This window comes from Larus michahellis, chromosome Z (genome assembly GCF_964199755.1).
Source record: "Larus michahellis chromosome Z, bLarMic1.1, whole genome shotgun sequence".
In the NCBI taxonomy this organism is placed as follows: domain Eukaryota; kingdom Metazoa; phylum Chordata; class Aves; order Charadriiformes; family Laridae; genus Larus; species Larus michahellis.
Window position 1 is genome coordinate 26203571 of NC_133930.1, and position 19068 is coordinate 26222638.

A 19068-nucleotide genomic window follows, 5' to 3' on the forward strand; every position below is an offset into this window, starting at 1 on the left:
CCGACTAGCCTTGTTCAGGATTGTTAAGTCAAAGGCTGCAAAATATTATGGAGGATTTTGACTTGAATACAGAAATCACCGGTCTAGCATGAAACCTGGTCTATCAACAGTTCCACCAAAGCTGGAATTTTCACTAAACTTAGAGGTTAGGTTATATTCTTAAATATCACCTATAATATCCTTAGGTTCAGTTACACTATTGGTTTTTTTCCCCTTCTTTTATTTAAATGTAAAATTTTATCTGTGACATGTGTAAAAGGGAAATTATTTCAAGCAATTGATCCCAAGTTAAAAACAAAGCCAGATTTGAAACTGAGTAAATATTTTGTTCTCATGCACAGTCATTATGCAGTTTTTTTAATACAGATTTTTCCCCATGATTTCTTTAGCAGTATTTTTTCTTATATGAAATTTTTCTTATATCTATTTAATAGAATTCTATGAATTGCTGTCATGTACTGAATTCCTTTCCCCTTAAAGAGATACCTAGCTGCATTTCCACATCAGGCTGAATTAAACCCACTGTATCTAATAAAAACAAAGAGCAGTTAATGTCAAGTTTTGTTTAATAGGATTGTTTATGTTAAAGTAAGACTAAAGCTTAGGCTGGAGATTTTGTAGGTTTTTTTGTTTTATCTTTATTTTGGATATGCTGAATTCCACACATTCAGAGCCTGACTTTGCACTCCCATTTTAGGTATCTGTGGTATTAGAATTAGGTCCATGGTGTGTGCAAAATTGCTATTTAGAACAATGCATGCTACAGTTAGACACAGCAGAAGTAATTAAAAGAAAAAAGAAATACTGTTTTCAGTTATTCTGATGTGGAATATAGTATTTAGAATTAAAGGTATGATTTATACTGTACCTTCCAATGATGTATTTGTTTCACCTTTAGCTCTTATGATTCTGCTTGTGAGCTCACCTTCTCCAAATAAAGCAACTCTGTGGACATAAATGAAATGCTTTTAGATTTGTACCAATAAAACCAAGATCAGAATTTGACATTAACTTTAAATTACTTAGTTTAAAACTGTACCATTATAGTATTTTAATTAATTCAGTAAAAGCAGACCCTTCTTCTACAGTGTTAATTGGAAAAATTAGACCTTTTAGATTTGTTTTGTGAATCTTTCTGAACTTGAAAAGAAACACAGATTCTGTCCACTGCCTGCAGACAGGCAATCAATCAGTGAGCACACTTTCAGTTCCAGCTCAGCTCCTACTTACAATAAGTAGAAACCTGTTACAATAACCTCAGTCACCACCATACAAATAGGATCAAGCTTTTGGGACCAGTGAAAATTAAAAACCCAACCAACAAAGAGAAATAAATCTCTCCACACAAGAACAACAGACTAGCTAACTAAATACAATTCTGCTTGTCACTAATAAACACTCATTGTTCTCTAACATAACGATATCCATCTTTATAAAGACTCCAACAAGTATATTTTAAAACTTTTTCTTAATGTTCTGTATGATTTCATGAGTAGGAAACATGCATCTTTCTTGACATTTTTCAGTAAAATTCCCCAGCATATTTTACAAGAATCTGACATTCTAACAAAAGCTCACATCTACTATTTATTAGGGTTATTCTTGTCCTTGGGTCTTTTATTTGCTTGAGCTTCTTTTTTATTCATAATCTTCCTGATGTTCAATGTCCAGATTATTTGATCTGTACAGATGTAGAAATTAGTAACAGTACTTGTAATGGTAATTTGGAGTTTGGTGAATTTCTGTGATAAAGTGGGGTCTGTAGTTTTTAATGAAACTTTAATATTTACCAGTTTCATTTTTTTTTACTTTAAAGTAACTGCAATTTTATTTAAAAGATAAAAAAATATATAGGTAGATGTAATAAAACTTACTGTCTATAAACAAAGTTATAAAATTATGGTTATTCACTATACAGCTGGTTTAACTACTGCTGGGATCTGTACATAATTCCTGGATAAAGTCTCTTTTGTATCCAGAATGTGCAGTGTACTAACATGAAGAGATAGAGTAAGCAATAGAGAATATCAATTGTTTACACAGATTTCACACTGCATAAAATGTGACAGACATTGAATGGAAATATATCCTTCAAAAATGTACTTTGGCACCATATTATTGTACCTAAAAAGTGAAGCATCCCTGGTTTCTGAAAGCTGGGGAACAGCATTATTCACTAGCTAATGTGGCACATCACCAAATCCATGCAACTGCTTCGCTTTCGCCTGCATATAAACTGTCCAAAAGTATTTCTCCACTTTCAAGAAGACACTTGAATGCATCACTTATGCATCTTAAGTGTCATTTGCTTATCAGGCATTACTTCGGGTATGAATAATCCAACTCTGGTTTTCCCTTACTTTGATGTAACTCTAGAAAAATCAGTGAGACTACTCTCGAACTGAGGTCAGAACAGATAGAAGACAGGGAAGTTTTGCTGTGAGTTTCAGTGAAGATCAACCTCTCCATGTCATCTTGGGTAGGTTCAGAACCAGGCCACCAAGGCCCATGTGAACCAGCAAACAAGCCAAACCCTTTACCTGCACCTGCTGAATTCAGTGAAATCTCTGTCATTGGTCCCAGTAGGAAAATGAGTCAGACCACTACTTCCTGATGCTTGGGAAAGACATTATTGCCTCTATTCTTGTACTGTTTTCAAATGCCACGCACTCAAGGATGTGTATGTTTTTACTCAGTGGAACTGGACTTACAGGCTGTGCAGAACAGGGGAAAAAAGATGGACAGCTTCTAAAACTTTGACTTTTCACATATTTATATCTCAAGACTCTGCTAAACTATTAATCCCGTTTCCCATTTGAATGGTCATGTTTCAGTTTAGGTTTTCAACTGCATCAAATACCTGGGGACTTAGTGAAAATAAAGGGGAGCAGTCTTCATGTTCACATGTTGGCATTAATCTCTAGGGGAAACCAAGCTGAAGGTGAGCCATTGACTCCAACAGCTGCTGAAACACTCCTCCCAAAATGTCATGTCTGGAATAATCTAAGCTGGTTACTTTGGTATTGCTTTTCCCCCAAACACATATTTCAATTACTCAAGTTTTAGATGCCTTTCAAGAAATTTTAGGAAGAAATTGCCAAAATATTTATTAACAGAGAAATGTAAATATTGTGCTAAATTCCTGAATATTGCTGAACAGGTGAGTTACGCCTTTGAGCTTAAAGAAGTTTAACAGCCTGTCAGCTTTTGATGACAGCAAAAGCAAAAAGGTCATCATTTTGTATTTCATTATGGGCACAGTAGCATGATTATATTTGCTCGTACGTCTGGATTTCATTATACCAAGTCCTTTTTAGGGAGTCTGGTTTGTGTATACAGTACCAATGAAAAGTGTGACATTTATATAGAAATGGAAAAGTTACTGAGAGAGTCCATAAACTGGAAAGAGTTGCTGTAAATTGCCTTGATTACAACCAGGTGTGATTGTCATGGTGTAACCCCAGCCGGTAGCTAGGACCATGCAGCCACTTGCGCAGTTCTCCCCCTTCCCCCAGTAGGGCAGGGAGAAGAGGGAGAAATGGAGGGGAAAGGGAAGGGAAAAAACCTCGTGGGTTGAGATAAAGATAGTTTAATAGAAACAATAGCAGAAAAGGAAAATAACAATAATAACAACAATAGTTACAATAATAATAATGATACAAGTCACTTTCACCACCTGGAGAACTTGTACCTTCCTGAGCAGTGCTATGGATTTCCCTCCCCCAGCCAACCACCATTTATATACTGAGCATGGCTTCTATGTTACGGAATATTCCATTGGTCATTCCATTATTCTGTCTATGCTCCTCCTCAGCATCTATGGGAAGCTGAAAAGAGTCCTTGAAAAGAATAAGCATGCTTAGCAACAATTTAAACAATATGCATTATTGCCATTCCTTTCACAGCAATCAAGTTAACTCTTTCCCAGCTGAAGCCGGGACAGTGATGATCATAAAAACATCTGTAGACATAAAATGCAAGATAGCAGAGAAATACGTGACTGTTTTTTGCCTGATTTCCTCGACCATGATTTCATCCTGTTGCCTAGAATACCAATAACCCAAAAAAAGGGTTCTTGGAGGTGATGGTATAACTAGCTCTGTAGATCTTCCTGTGTTAGAAACCATGAAATGAGTAAGTAGCGTAAGTCCAAAACCTCCCCTTCTGCCTGGACAGATGTGCCATCCTTTGGGAGAAGTCTGTCTGTCTGCACACACCTTGTGTTCCTTCCTCCAATAGCACCCCTATGTCTCCAAGCTTTCCTCATACAAAGGACTGCACAAATAAACTTTCCTGAGCAAGACTTCGGATCAAAACACGTATACTATCATTCCCATGGCCATTTTTTTGAGGTTTCAAGTGGTATATGGAAAAAATACTGCCAAATACTGATACACAATAAAATCACAGCAGATTTCCATGGGACAAAAAAAACCAAACAACCTAAACAATCTCTGTAGAACTTTGTAGATGCTGCTTAGTGATGTCCTTTGACACTGCTTCTTTTACACACTTGAAGATTATAATAGCATCCTATCATCATTCCAGTTTTTTGAAAACAGAATTAGCTACGCTCTGGATCATTTCTCTGAATAAGTGTAATTTAAGTTGCAGGGAAGGTAAGTACATGTTGTAAGTAAATGTTGTTACCCTATTTTTACAAATGAAACAACATTGTGTTCAATGCAGCTAAGCCAAATTGGCTGCAGAGATGCATTAGAAAACAGGAATTCATTGTCCAATGCCAGGTAAAATTGCATCAAAGACAGCACTTTGTGGAGTAATCAGCCAGTGTTTTCTGATGGCTCTCCATGAAAAACATCACAAGGGCAGCAGTTTGGGAATAGGAGATCTGCTGTATGGCCAGTCTGTCGCAATGGAGCGGTAGAAAGAATTAATTAGAGGATTCTCATCTAGGCTTGCCTTTGCTTTAAAAAGATCTGCAGTAATGCTCTACATCATGTTACTAATGAAGTTCATCACATTTTCCTAAAAATATAAATATCAATGAGAAAGAGGGCTTTTGTGATACTCATAGTTATACACAACTCTGGAAAAACACAACTCTGTGATGTTTCGACCCTGATTAAGTACATGCATAAGTCCATTCACATGGGTCTTCTCTCTGATTTCTGTAGGTACATATGCTCAAGTGGACGGTGGTTGATCCAGTGGTAGAGTTCCAGCGTGGGAAGCTCATTTTTTGTTTAAGTAATGACTCGCTTGCTAAATTTAAAGTTTCAGCTGCTGCTACTTTTCTTGATTTCAATAGCTGCTGTCTTGAATGAGGAGGAGAAAAGAGCTACTAGAAGCTGTTTGCTCACATAATTCAGGTAAGGGGAAAAGTGCTGCACTGGTGTGCAATTATGGACAAAAATTTCTTCCTGAATTGTTCAGAATGCAAGGGCAAGATGTGCGTGCATGCAGAGGTAATGATTTACAGCAAACAGAAATGGTGAAAATCCTTTACTTCCTGTAAAAAGAAATGTTTAGATTTCTCTTGACAATATTTTCTACATTGTTGTGCATGTAGATTCACTCTCTTTACAGAAACTGCAAAATTTGATTCTTTTACTGTATAGACAAAGTGACCTGCTCTGTAGTTCTCATGTGTAAAATTTCCATTTTTCTGAACAGAGAGAAAGAAGGAGGACTTTCTGGTGGGAAGTGATATTTACTGAGGTTTCAGTACAGTCAAGCATATATTTGATTTTAACAGGACTTTTTTCATAAGGCATAAACACAGGGTGTGGAATCTTATCAATGTCTGTGGGTGGTCTTGCAGTTATGGCATTTTTGCTCCAGACTTGTGCTCCATTACAACTGCTTTATGTAAACTTACCCTCCCAAGGCTTTACTTGCCTTACACAAATGTTTGGTTGCCTAACCTCCAACGTAAAACCGTGCACATAGTAATTTCTTTACCAGACATAGCAAATTTTTGTCACTTAGAAAGAGTTTCTAATAGCTTTTTCACTGCCTTCATTTAAAAATGATAGTATTCATAATACAGAAAGGAATTAGAAGTAGCCATAGTTTTTCATATTTGCTGATGCCAAGGTCATATTGTTGTTTAATGTAAAATATAAGTTAATCACTTGCCTCGTCCTCTTGAGATCCTCTATTCCCACCTCCTCAGTAATTTACAGTCTATGATATCTGTTTCTTCCAAATACTTGCTCCGTGTGAGTTAAGAAACAGATAGACTAGCCTAAGCTATTGCTTCCAGGACATTGCTCCATTTTTTTTCCTTTCCTTTGGTACTAGATGTACTCATTCAAGGGAAGCTGAAAAATAAATAGCAAAATTGAATCTGTGTAGGAAATACCAATCCTATATTTAATTCTGCTCTGCTTCTAGCTGGTAGATGAATTTTTACTTCCAACTCAACCCATCCATACTTTGAAAATCACAAATATTCCAGCTTTAAGCATATGAAGAGATTTCTGTCTGGGCAGTTTGTACAAAACAGGAAATAGATTAACACAATATAGGTAATTTATTATAAATAGTGCCAAGCTGGTATGTTGTCTCGTGTGTGAGGAAGGACTGGTCTAAAGTAGGTAAGGATCATATGAATACAGTCTCCGTATTACTGATGTTACAGGTTTAAAACGTGTATGGGTACATGAGAGCAAATGGCTCATTGAATTGTAGGATTAAAGACCTGCAAAAAGCATCCTAGATTGGTATGGCATGACAGGAATGGGGCCTCACAGGATCCACCTGTCCTAATGGGGGAAACACATCTTTGGGCATAAACCAGTGGGACTGATCAAGAGAGCTTTAAATTAGAATCAGTGGGTGAAGGGGATACCAACAGGACTGCAGTAGGTAAGCCAAGGGTTGGCATGCCATTGCCAGAAGGTGGCAATAGCAGTGGGAACATTTACACTGCTCCTGGGAGCATGGAGTGCTCAGGAGTGTGTCTGAAATGCTTATACACCAATGCACACAGTATGAGAAACAAACAGGAATCTACATCTCCTGTTTAAACCTCTGATTTAGCTGATAATGTATTGCCAAACAACTTACTTTTTTTTGGTCATAGCATCATCATGCTCTAACTTACATCATTATGTAATTTGCAGATCAGAATATCAAAAGCTCAGTTTAAAGAACTGGATAAGTTTGTATCTCGCTTTCGGATATTTCCTGCTGTGCACATGGAGACACCATGGATAGAATGGGTGGGTGGATAGAAGAGTGAATGGCAGAACAACCTTGGATTTTGATGTAAACATAGAGATTAATTAGAGCTACTTAATCTAATTATCAAACAAACACCAAGAATACCTCACGGCACCATTTATCTCTAAAGATACATTTACATTAACAGTGAAGTGAGAATAGATATGAAGAACGTACTTCCACACTAAATGGGTCTTAGGGATGGGAACATCCTGGACTCATGTGGACTGAATGCTCATTAGCAATTGGAGTGCATCTTCTGGCGTTGTATAATCCCAAGGGAATCCACTCCCTGCACTCCACCACCATCACCCTGCAATGTGGTGACAAGTAGAAAATTCGCTTTGAAAATGCACTCCTCGTGCAATTAAAAAAGCTGCCTTAGGTACATCTGGGAATTCCAGACATGAGACAAAATCATCAGTTCAGTTCATCAGTTATACAAAATGTTCAGTTTCTCTTTTGCTATGGATTGGTGTTCACTGAGGGCCAGCCAAGTCAGATAAGGTGGGATAGGCTCCTCCATCATGAGTCCCTCTTTTGTGGGGCTGTGGAGTCTATCACCTCTATCAACAGTTATAGACTCAATAGGACTCAATTCATAAGAAGCAATTTTAGAAGCTCTGGACAGAAATCATGCTCAATTCTTCTTTATTTCTGTAACATAATACACATTCATTTACCAGTGTAAATGACAGGCAGAAAATAAGGATTTCTGGTTAGAATTATTGGTGCAACTCTAAAGCACCAGCTCTGTCTAGGATCTGTCCCTCAAAACCTTTTTCCCCCAATGGGGATTTAAGTAGATTACTAAGTATTTGACAGACCTCAGTATCAAGATCAATACTGAATTAGAAGACATAGCTAAGCATAACCGGGGGAAAATAATTAACAAAATTAAGGAGGGTTTTGCTCTATGGGGAACTATTAAAGTTATCTTTATGGGGTCATGTAAATGTAATAAAGATTCTGCCTGCACCACAATTTAATTCTATATCAGAAATGGTCCCTGTAGATGTAGCAAAAGATTATTTTACTAAAATTGAATGTGTATCCTCTTCTGGACTAAGGCAAAGGGGAAGAAGATCTTAAAAGTAGAAAGTCATGAATTTTACACCACACAGATTTAAAGCTGCCTAAAGTCCATCTGTATCAATGGTATTTAGTTGGTTCAGATGTCACAGTTCACACAAATGATTATCCTACTTTGTGAGAAAAGGAGAACGTAGGGATACAGCTGTGCTCTAGGATGGTACACCTACTCTCCGTGACCGAATTTATCCAAGTATTTTTTGTATTTTGAGAATACAGAAAATGGTAGAAAACTGTCTGTTAGAAAAATCCCAAATAACACATACGTCTCTGTAAGTATTTGGGTTAATACTACTTTAAAAAACAGGATGCAGACATGATTTTAATTTGCCTTGTTATAGAAAAGAATTCAGACTGTAGAGTGTGATGTTTTAATGTCTCTTTTAGAGATGTGTGCAGCAAACATGAATTGTTCATTACTGATTTAAATTTTTCTAACTAAATGCTAGCATGCATCTCTCTAAGGATCTGTTGTTCTTTTTTGCCTCTTCCTTTTCATTAGTGCTTTTCCAATTACACTAAAACCAATTTAATCAGATCAGAAGTTGTCTTAAAGTAATGTCAGTCCTTTTCTTAACTCAAAAACAAGGCTATTGTGAGAGAATATCAAACTGAATTCATTTTGCTCTGATAACACCACATGGATGGTGACCTTCATCTTGGCTCACAGCCTCCTCCAAGTCTGAAAGCATCCATTTATTATCTGAGGTTTGATCATCAATGGAAAGATGATGGTGCTGTCTAAGCTGGAGACCTGAGGACTTGTCGTGGGTTCGCACCCTGACTGTATCACAAATCCACGTCACCACTGTTCCCTGTGCTTTCTTTTAATGAGAGCCCAGGATGCAAGTGCAGGGAAGCCACAGCATGCTACTGGAGTATACTTTCTGGCTTCTATTGCATCCTTCTTGCTAAGTTTCTGATTCCTGGAATTTTTAACTCAGCATGAGAAGAATAATCTTTGCCATTTCATCAAATTGTTCCTCTACTGAGTGTCAGGTCAACACAAAATGTTATGTGAGGCTTTTTGGCCTGATTTGATAATGTTCATCTGTTGGATCAGTCCCTGGTGGCACAAAGACCTTCTTCGCTTGAATAAAGATTTAAAGGATTGGACCTCTAGTCTCTACAGTGAACTGGTGTTGCACTAAATACTGGTACTCAGCAAGTACACATAATAAATCATGATTAAACCTCCTTGTAGTCACTTTTCTTCAGGACTGATAATGTTCAGCTACCACAATTTGTCCTCTGTTTCTAAATTAGCAGTAAACTACCACTCCTTTCCAATGTTTTAAACAAACGTCATTTTAAACTAGGAGATAAGCACTATGATTATTATCATCATGAACATTAGTCTAGGCCAGGGTGCCGTCTCCATAGTGGCATTTCCTTCAGAAGGTAGTTTGAACAGGAGGAAGATGTGGGCTCATGTGTCTCACATCAAAGTTATTCATGGATTAAATCTTGGTATCTGGATAATGGTTTAATCCTCTAGTCTCAACCTTTATGTCTCTCTGAAACTCTTGGCATTAACAGATAGCATGTTTTCCATGGCAGAGGCCACCTCTTCCTCTGAATACTGCTGTTCTTGCTTTCACTGGTAACCAGTGACTTTGACTGTTTAGCTAATTACAAGGTGAAACAAAACCTTTCACAATTTTGAATCTGCTGTCTTCTCGTTTCACTGTCATGTAGCTCTTGTATGGTAAGACAGAAAGGAAAGTGTCTTCTACAGGCTATTTATTTTAAGCATTTTTATCACATCCTCTATAATTGGTGTCCTTTTTCATAGAAAAGAATTCCAAATGCCTCGAGCCTTTGTCCACATATGAGTTTTTCCATGCCTGTAACTATCTCCATTCCCTTCTAATGATTTTCATTCTCCAGGTCTCCCAGGGCCATTCCAGTACTGCATGTTGATCCCATGTCCAACCTTGAGCACAAGTCCAACTTACTTCACCTTTCCATTGTTCAGATGTAAGATTGGACTTTGGTAAGGGTGCATAGTGAGATTCAGCTGCAGTCCATCGTTCAGTGTGTTGAACACAGAGGGCTCAGGCTGGCCCACTGCCACACATCCCAGCACCAGTGGTATTACCTGGCTGATCCTGGGCAGAAAAACCATCTACTGTGGTCCCCGATCCAGTCCTCAGTACCCCAGGTTCAGACTTCATAGCTGGGCTGTTTGCATATGAGTTGTCCTTTTAACATCATGGATAGAACAACACGGATATGTGGAGCTTGCCTGGGAGTACTCTGGGCTGTCTTCTGCTCTTTTGCCTGGTGCAGTAGAGATGTAGCCTAATTCTACAAACATCCCTTTTAGATTCAGTGAGCAGAACTGAGCACAGTATTCCAGAGGAGGTAAAGTATTTATAATGCCATAAAATACAATGACATTTTATTTTCTGCCTTATTATCATCCAATTTCAGATACATCCAAACACCTTGCCTGCTTTTGTCAAGCACAGCCATTTTCGAGTTTAGAACTTCACTGAGCTACATACAAGGATGCTTCCTCCTTATACTTTTATGTTTTATTTCATCAACTTTCATGTTGCTTATTCAGCTGGTTTTGTCAGGTCATTCTGAGATTTTCACAGGCTTTTTGAGACTGGTGTGTTTGAATAGCTTTCATGACCACAGAAAGTCACTGTCAATATATTGTTCATTAATAAAGCTGCATGTAATGAAAGTGAGGCACTCAGAGACTTTGGGACTTAGCCGGGATTTTGGAGGACTCCGAATAAACTTTGTGAAAACACTTTCTCTTCTCAGCATCATTAATTGAAAATATGTTATAGAAAAAACTATTTTGGAGTTGCTATTCTGGGACTCATGGTGATGTGTGATCTTGTTGCATGTCTGTATTCTGAATGACTATTAGGGTCAAGTATTAACATGAAGAATATTCTTACTGTCTTCAGTGAGCCTCAGCTGGACCAACTGCAATGTAACCTGCTGCAGTCTCACTGTGCTTTATACTCAGGATTTGGGGTGCTAATTTCTTTACTAACTTGTGTTTATGGTCATTAATATTTTTGCAAATTGTTTGGTAAAAACAAACAAAACCCTCAGAATGCAAACCTGCAGCATTTAGCTCCTTTTATGTGACTATGGTTAGTAGCACAAGCAGCTGAGCCGTAATAAAATAGGTTGTTTACGCACAAATACCATTTTTTTTAAGTTAGATTGTGAATTTCATCATCTGCAAACATCTGTGCCAAAATCTGTCACCTGTATGTTTGTAATTTGAGGACTCAGAGCTGTGCAGACTTCTGTGTAAGGGACGCAAAACCACCTACTTGTAAAGGGAAGACACACTAAAAAATCCCCCTGGTCTGCAGTGATGCAATTTTGGGACACAGTAACACAAGAAATATAAATGATCCTGGACTCTCTCATTCCAGACACTCTGTCTCCCTAATGATACATCAGAGTATTTTCATCTAACTTCTCCTGCTAAATCATTGGTAGTATTGGCTAGATATTGATGATAAATGTATCATATTGATAGCTAAATATTGGTAGCTAAATGTATCATAATGCATCATTGTAACATCTCCAATACCTGCTGATAAATGGCTTCAATCTCTTGCTACAACAGCAATTTATGAAAGAATATCATATAAACTTCAAGATAAACTCCCACAATTTGAAGAGATTGCCTCTTTTTACACTTTATAAATAGAAGCAAAGATTGTACATCTCCTCCAATATATGTGTTGAAACGGTCTAGTATAATTCCCAAAAGGACAAGTATAGAGCTCAAAGGGGAGCTCTTTGCTGGTCTAAATTGTCATAACTCCAGGAGAGCTACAGCAATTTACTCCATGGAAGGATCTGTCCCCAGGAGCCTCCTGCTGTTACCTCTCCACCTCTCCAGCTTTAACAAAGTGATTTCTTTTTTTCCCTCCTTTTGCAAGGAGCCCTCACCCGAAGACACCTAGCTGCTTTGGGATCCCCAAAATGGAACAGACGAAGAATCCCATGCTTTTAAAAGAAGTTTTCTTAGTGATCTGCAGCAGGTGCTTCCGCTCTTTCAAATTCTTTCCAAAGGGGTATAATACTAGCTTGTAACCATAAAAAGTCTTAAGACGTTTATTCTGTGGTAGGAAGCTTTTATGAGCGAGGTAAGACACTGACCTGATTCCCCTTTTGCCTGAACTTGCACTCATTAACGTCTTGTGCTAGGCAGGTGGAGGCATAAGAAATTCTGAAACAGATATTGTCAAAATATTTTCAAAATATTTCAATAAAATAATTTTATGAAACACATGTGGAAGACACAAAACAGGTGACAGTGAGGCACATACTTTATATCATTGCTCACATTTCCACCTCTGAGTTCATTTATCTCCAAGCTGTACTTATAAAACCTTTTATGTATCACCATCATTTATTTCTGGTATGGAACAAATGTACACATGCATTTCATCTAATCAAGGGAGGGTACAGGCAGGAACTAGCTGACAAAGTGTTCCTCATGATCTTTTAATGTACCTCTTCTATTTCCTATATTCCCTTCAAATGTCATCTCCTCTTGTATTCTGTCAAACTGTTGCAAGCATGAAAATAATAAATAATACATATTTTGTATTCCAGCAACTTTATACAAGTGCTCTTAACATATAAGCTCTCCAGCAAGACAAGGGAGAGAAAATTTGAGTTGTAGCTCTCTTATCTTAAAATGAGTGAGAAACCATTATGTTCCATTTATGCCACATTGCACAGCCAGTGCCTGGGAGCTGAGCAAGGGAAGATCTTCCCTCAGTACATATAGCACCAGCATATCGACAGTAACACTAGTTCTTGAAGCAGAGACCCCCCAAGAGCCCACCGGGAAGCCCAGGAGGACGGCTCATTTCACATCCCAGCACTGCTACGGTGATGTGGACTAAGTCCCACCTGAGCACAGTGGCTGGCCACGGGTGTACAAACTTGCTTGCAAGAAGCCTTGGGAAAGGTTGTCAATGCATGAACAGCTCTTCCTAGGAGAGGAGGACTTTATTTTCATTGTGCTGAGGGCTGCTGGGCAGTGAAGGGGATTTGCAGCTTAAGCTTTGCTATGCCCTGTGTTTGTGTGCAGGACAGAGTTGGTCCTCCCTCCCTTTCTTCAGATATTTCAGGCTCTCAGGAATTTGGCTAGGCCTCCCTGGGCTCTCCTGCCTCCACTTGCAGGGTGATGCAACATCAAATTAAAATGACAATTAACGGAAGGTGCCAAGAATCTAGCAGCTCTTTGCTGGCCATGGATACAGTGGCCAGTGGGGACAGGTTTGAAGTCCCTCTTGCTCTTTTGTTAATACAGAGAGGTGGTCAAAAGAGCCTTCATGTGGCCCACAGGCTCCCCTGTGCAGAAGGAATAGGGATTGTTAGAGGGCAAAGGGGGCTGATCAAGGGCTTCATAATTAAATAAAACTAATTAGCAAATGCCAGGGTCAGCCAATGAAATGGTTTGGGGTAAATAAACACTTATACATTTATATATGAAACCAAAGTTTGTATGGAGGAGATCAAGCCAAACAAACCCTGTAAAATTCAGCTATATATTTGTATAGTAAAATTGAGAATATTTCTCAACTCTCAGACAAGGCAGTTCCACGAAGTGCACCTGTTTGGTTTTTTTTGTTTGTTTGTTTGTTTTCCTTTCCTTACAGCTGCTTGCAAGACCAATAAATGACTAAGTAACACCATTATTGTAAAACAAGCTGCACAGCAAAGCTGCATTTACTGGAATGATGTCACATTATTGTTTCCATTCCATTAAATGTTTACTTTAGGCCTTTTATAACCGTTAGAGGTATAAAGGTTATTCTTCCAGCCTCAAAGAAATGCAGTGAGAAGCAATTTTCCAAGTGGTGCAAAAAAGTTACGCACACAAACCTCGTTATTTATGCACTCAACAAGAAAATTTAGCTCCCTGCCCAGTCCTGCCCCTCCCAGCTTTCTCAGCAAGATGCAGCAAGATTCAGAAAACAAAGAGATGAAATGTTTTGTCCCGAGTGTCAGTGAAAAGAAGAGGATGCTATTTTTCATCAATTATTCTGCATTATGATTTGATCTACTTCATCCCCTGCACATTTTAAGCAAAGCATTTGCAGACCATAGGGTTAATACATACAAGCTGCATCATGTATATGCCCTTTTCAACTTGATGGTACAAGATTTGGGCTGTGTTCTTCCCTTTTGTAACAGCAGAGTGTTTCATTTTACTTGACAGAGACACAGAGGAATGTGTGAAGGGTTCTGAAAATCAAGGAATTAAACTCAAGCATTCCAAAGGCCCATCTGTTTCTTGGGAAGGGATGAAAATGCTCTGAATATTATGGGTTATTGCTGGCAAGTGTTACCTGTGATATGCTGGCAACAGAGCTGAGGGTAACCATAAACTCAGAGAACAGGTCACTTACCTTATGTTACGTTTGCGTTGATTAAGGCACAGAAATCTTCATAGATCTGGGTCAAGAAACAGGAGAACAAGGTGCAACATTTCTTGTGATTCTGGAAAGAACAGATTTAAGAGATTGTGACTGCATTTCACAGGGTTGTATCTTACAGATCCTTGTTAGTCTTTAGCTGCATATGGTAATTTAAGCTTCCAATTTTAATCAGGATTAAAAATGGTGAGAAGGAAACCTTGATTTAAAGAGCTGATTTTATTTTTGCTTTGCATTTGTACTTGGCAATTAACTTGGTTCTCACTGACTGGCATAATAATTAGCACTAACTGATTTGCAACCATATTTGCAATGTATATTTGATACATTTCAGTATCTTCTTTATCGTATAAATTTATACAGTGAGAGTGCGAGAATTGTTGTAATTTGTTCAGATGCTTATGTTTTACATTCATATTATCTCAGAAAATGGTTAAAGACTTTTCTAAATGATGATTTTATTTAGGGTTTGTATCAAAATGCATTGAGGTGGAAACTAAAAATCAATTTAAATGCATAAAATTCGTTTAATTAATTGTATTTAACTGTCTTAAACATATGGTATCGTTTTTTTTCCTTATAAAACCAGGACAAAAGGAAACTTATTTAAAGCTAGCCAGATTACTAAATGAATGAAGTGGATACGTTATTTAGTGAACTGAGAGATTATCTCCTGTTTTCAGGATCTAATACTTAGATGTCTAACATGCAGATAAATGGCTAGTGAGATTATCAGAAGTGCCTATAGGGGCTAGTGCCTCATGTCCCCTGAAGTCAATAGGAATTAGAAATTTAATCCATAGGAGAGATTTTGAAACTCACACTGGTCATCTGTATCCATCTCCAGGCACCAAAATATCTTTGGAAATCTGATCCCTCACCATTAGGGTTTTGTCTGTGTTGCCTTTTCCAATTTTTTTATTCATAGACTGGATGAGAAAACAACCCTGTATTTTCAGCTTTCAATCCATTTCTGAATTTTGCATGAGTAATGCTAATTAAATCACAAAGATATCTGCTGTACCTGCTGGCTCAGCTAAAACAAACATGAAAGATAACACAAGTATCTGTACAGTAAAACATCTGAAAAAGTGCAACATTTAATATCAGCATCACAGTAAATGTAGGAAAAATAATAAATTTCTGGATTTGAATACCTAATAGTTATTTTAATAAAGTCCATGCTGACCTTAAAAATTTAATGTTTTTCTACTAATTCCTCAAGTAGCTTTATTTGAGCCTCTTAGTAGGAGAATCTTTCTAATATACTGAAATAACCTCTATTAAAGCTTAAATTTTCTCAGCATTTAAGCTTTAATAGAGGTTATCAGTGGTTTAGATCTGATTTCAGTTTTATTTTTAATGCATGTAATTTAAATATATTTTAAATTAAATATAAACATCTATGTTTAGTCTAACTTCTGAGCACCCCTAGAAATCCCCAGCAACCACACTGGGTGCCTGGGCTGCTGGTACAATTGCTGGGGCATCACATCTCTCCAACTAGAATCTAAGCAGGGCCCTGCAGAAAGTACCAGTGTGAAAACTATACCTACCATCTCAAATTTGGCTTTTCAGTGCCTTCTCTTATGTACTTTCAGGTGCTTCCTTATACTCAGGATGCCCTGCCTGAACTCTGTAATGGATTTAGACAGCTACAGCTTTTCTTTAAAAGCCTAAATGCATTGCTGCTGCTGCTGCTGCTGCTGCTTTACCCAGTAGGTCAATGGTTCGAGCTTTCACCTCTTCTGCCAAGGAAGGTGTCCTACAACCAGGTAAGCAGGGACCTTCTGAGATGGGAGCCCTCCCTAATCCATCTGCTGAGGTTTTACCATTTTGCATACAAATATTTTCCCACGGGGAGGTGACGTAACCACTTAGCTGCACTGTCATTCTTCTTTCTCTCTCTGCTTCAGTCATATGGAATTATCACAGCAAACATGAAGCAGCACTAACAGGAGAAAATTATTTTTTTTCCGTGCCCAGTATCCTCTGTGCTCCCACCAGGATGATTTCCCAGCAGGAAAAACTGTGCCTTGACCCATGTTCTTCTAAATCCAGGGCAAGTTTGGTTAAGAGTAAAAGGAGGAGATTCTAAGGAGTGAAAGCAACAGCAAATAATCACTCCAAAGACAATGAAGGGACAGAAAGCCTTGCTGGGACTTCTAAACTGGTGTGGCATGCTGTTTATGGTCAGCGCTGAGATGTTTCTCTGCACGTGTAGAGGAATTTTGCCCATGGTCAATGTTGGAAATACAGTGACTACAAAATTTTAAACATCTCCAGGACTAAAAGAGAGTTGAGTTGGGGGGAGGAGGGGCTTGTCACCTTCTGTTTTTAAGCAATCAATGTGGGATTCATCTCATCTAACTTTAGTCATTTGTAGATGATGAATCATCCAAACAGTTTAGATACTCAACTTACACAGCATGAACTGAACTCCAGAGATGTCTGTTTCTCTTCAGTGTAAAAGAAGCCTAATAAGCACAGACTAGACACCTAATCCTGACTCATCTTAATTTAAGCAAGATGAGATTTGCTACTAAAGTGTAATTCAGGTGTACCTGATATTTCAAGGGCTTAGTTCCCTATTATGCTCATGTTTTCTACTGGATTAGGAATGATTGCTCCAGCATGGACTTTGAAAGATTTATGTATATTAAAAATAATAACTTATATTTATGAAAATTGAAAGATTTTAATTCCTCACTGAAGACTAGAAATATGAAAATCCCATTAAGCTAGTTTGATCAGACTAATTTTAAAAAAATCAGTATTGCTATAATACAGTGTGATGTTTTGTTGTAATTATTTCTAGCATCTCCTTCACCTCGATTCCCTGTGTGTAAAACAAAAGTAAACAGACCTCTATCCCTTCCCTTCCCACAAAAAAAAAAAAAAATAGTCTAGGAGCAGGACTTCAGTCTTACAGTTTGTTCTGAACAGAGGGATTTCAGATCCTGCAGCTGAGTCTGCAGTACAAGAGCCTGGTTCCTCAGTTCAGGTGCTTTTTGACAAGCGGACTTTTAGGGATGGAGGGAACTACTAAGGTTGTCTGGCCTAAACCCCTGCACAGATTTCACTTTCTAATTTCTACATGGGGCCTGAACTTGCAGTTGAGCTAAAGAATATTTTACAGAAAAACATCCAATCTTAAGCACCTCCATCTCCCCTACCCACTGGTAGTTTTCCCAGTAGTTAATTGCTCAGTACTTAAAATTTGGCCCCTTAATTCTATCATGATTTTTTCTAGTTTGACAGTAAGCAGGGACAAACTAGATCAGGTTGCTCAGAGCCTCATCAAGCCTGGCCTTGAATGTCTGCAGGGATGGGGTCTCCACCACCTCTCTGGGCACCCTGATCCAGTGTCTCACCACCCTCCATGTAAAGAACTTCTACCTAATGTCTAATCTAAACCTACCCTGCTCTAGTTTAAAACCATCGCCCCCTATCCTATCGCTACATGCCCTTGCAAACAGCCCCTCCCCAGCTTTCCTGTAGGCCCCCTTCAGGTACTGGAAGGCCGCTATAAGGTCTCCCTGGAGCCTTCTCTTCTCCAGCTGAACAACCTCAACTCTCTCAGCCTGTCCTCATAGGAGAGGTGCTCCAGCCCTTTGATCATCTTCATGTCCCTCCTCTGGACCCGCTCCAACAGGTCCACGTCCTTCTTGTGCTGAGGGCTACAGACTTGGACACAGTATTCCAGGTGGGGTCTCATGAGAGCAGAGCAGAGGGGGAGAATCGCCTCTCTTGATCTGCTGGCCACGGTTCTTTTGATGCAGCCCAGGATACGATTGGCCTTCTGGGCTGCAAGCGCTCATTGTTGGCTCATATCCAGCTTTTCATCCAAAAGTACCCCCAAGTCCTTTTCCACAGGGTTGAAATATATATACATATCCTACTGCTCATTCTTTTCTCTGGGTTGTGAACCTGCTGCTATCAGAATTTTCTTTTCTATGGAGATTACAGATTGACAAATCCCTTCTTCTCTTTGCTGACTAAGATACCCTTAGCTTCTTGTGCCTTGTTGCATAGGGTATGTTCTCCAGGTACCATATCACTCCCATAGATTGGCTCTGAGCCTTACAAACTTTTTTCCCATTTTAAAGTGTAGAACTGGGCATGCGATTTCAGCCAGACCCTCACTCTTTTGGTATTTCTAGACTCCTACATAATACTGACATGTCAGTATATCGATGGATGATACCTGCTCTCTGTCAGCCGTGGTATTATAGCTGGGCTTATGTTCAGTTGGTTAGCAATTGCAACCCAACAGTCCTTTTCCAGGGGTACTTACTGGTTTCCATGTCACAGTTTTTTACTCTGTAAGTCTGACTTATAT

The 19068-nt window shown here is 38.6% G+C and overlaps 1 long non-coding RNA gene across 1 annotated transcript in view; it reads right to left on the reverse strand.

Moving 5' to 3' along the window:
- The window catches only part of LOC141736253 (uncharacterized), a 29549-nt gene that overhangs the window by 3695 nt on the left and 6786 nt on the right, over positions 1 to 19068 (reverse strand). The window contains exons 2-3 of the long non-coding RNA XR_012584929.1: positions 14700 to 14790; positions 869 to 945 (exon numbers count right to left, since the gene is read on the reverse strand). This is a non-coding gene — a long non-coding RNA (uncharacterized LOC141736253). The remainder of the gene's footprint in view (positions 1 to 868; positions 946 to 14699; positions 14791 to 19068) is intronic.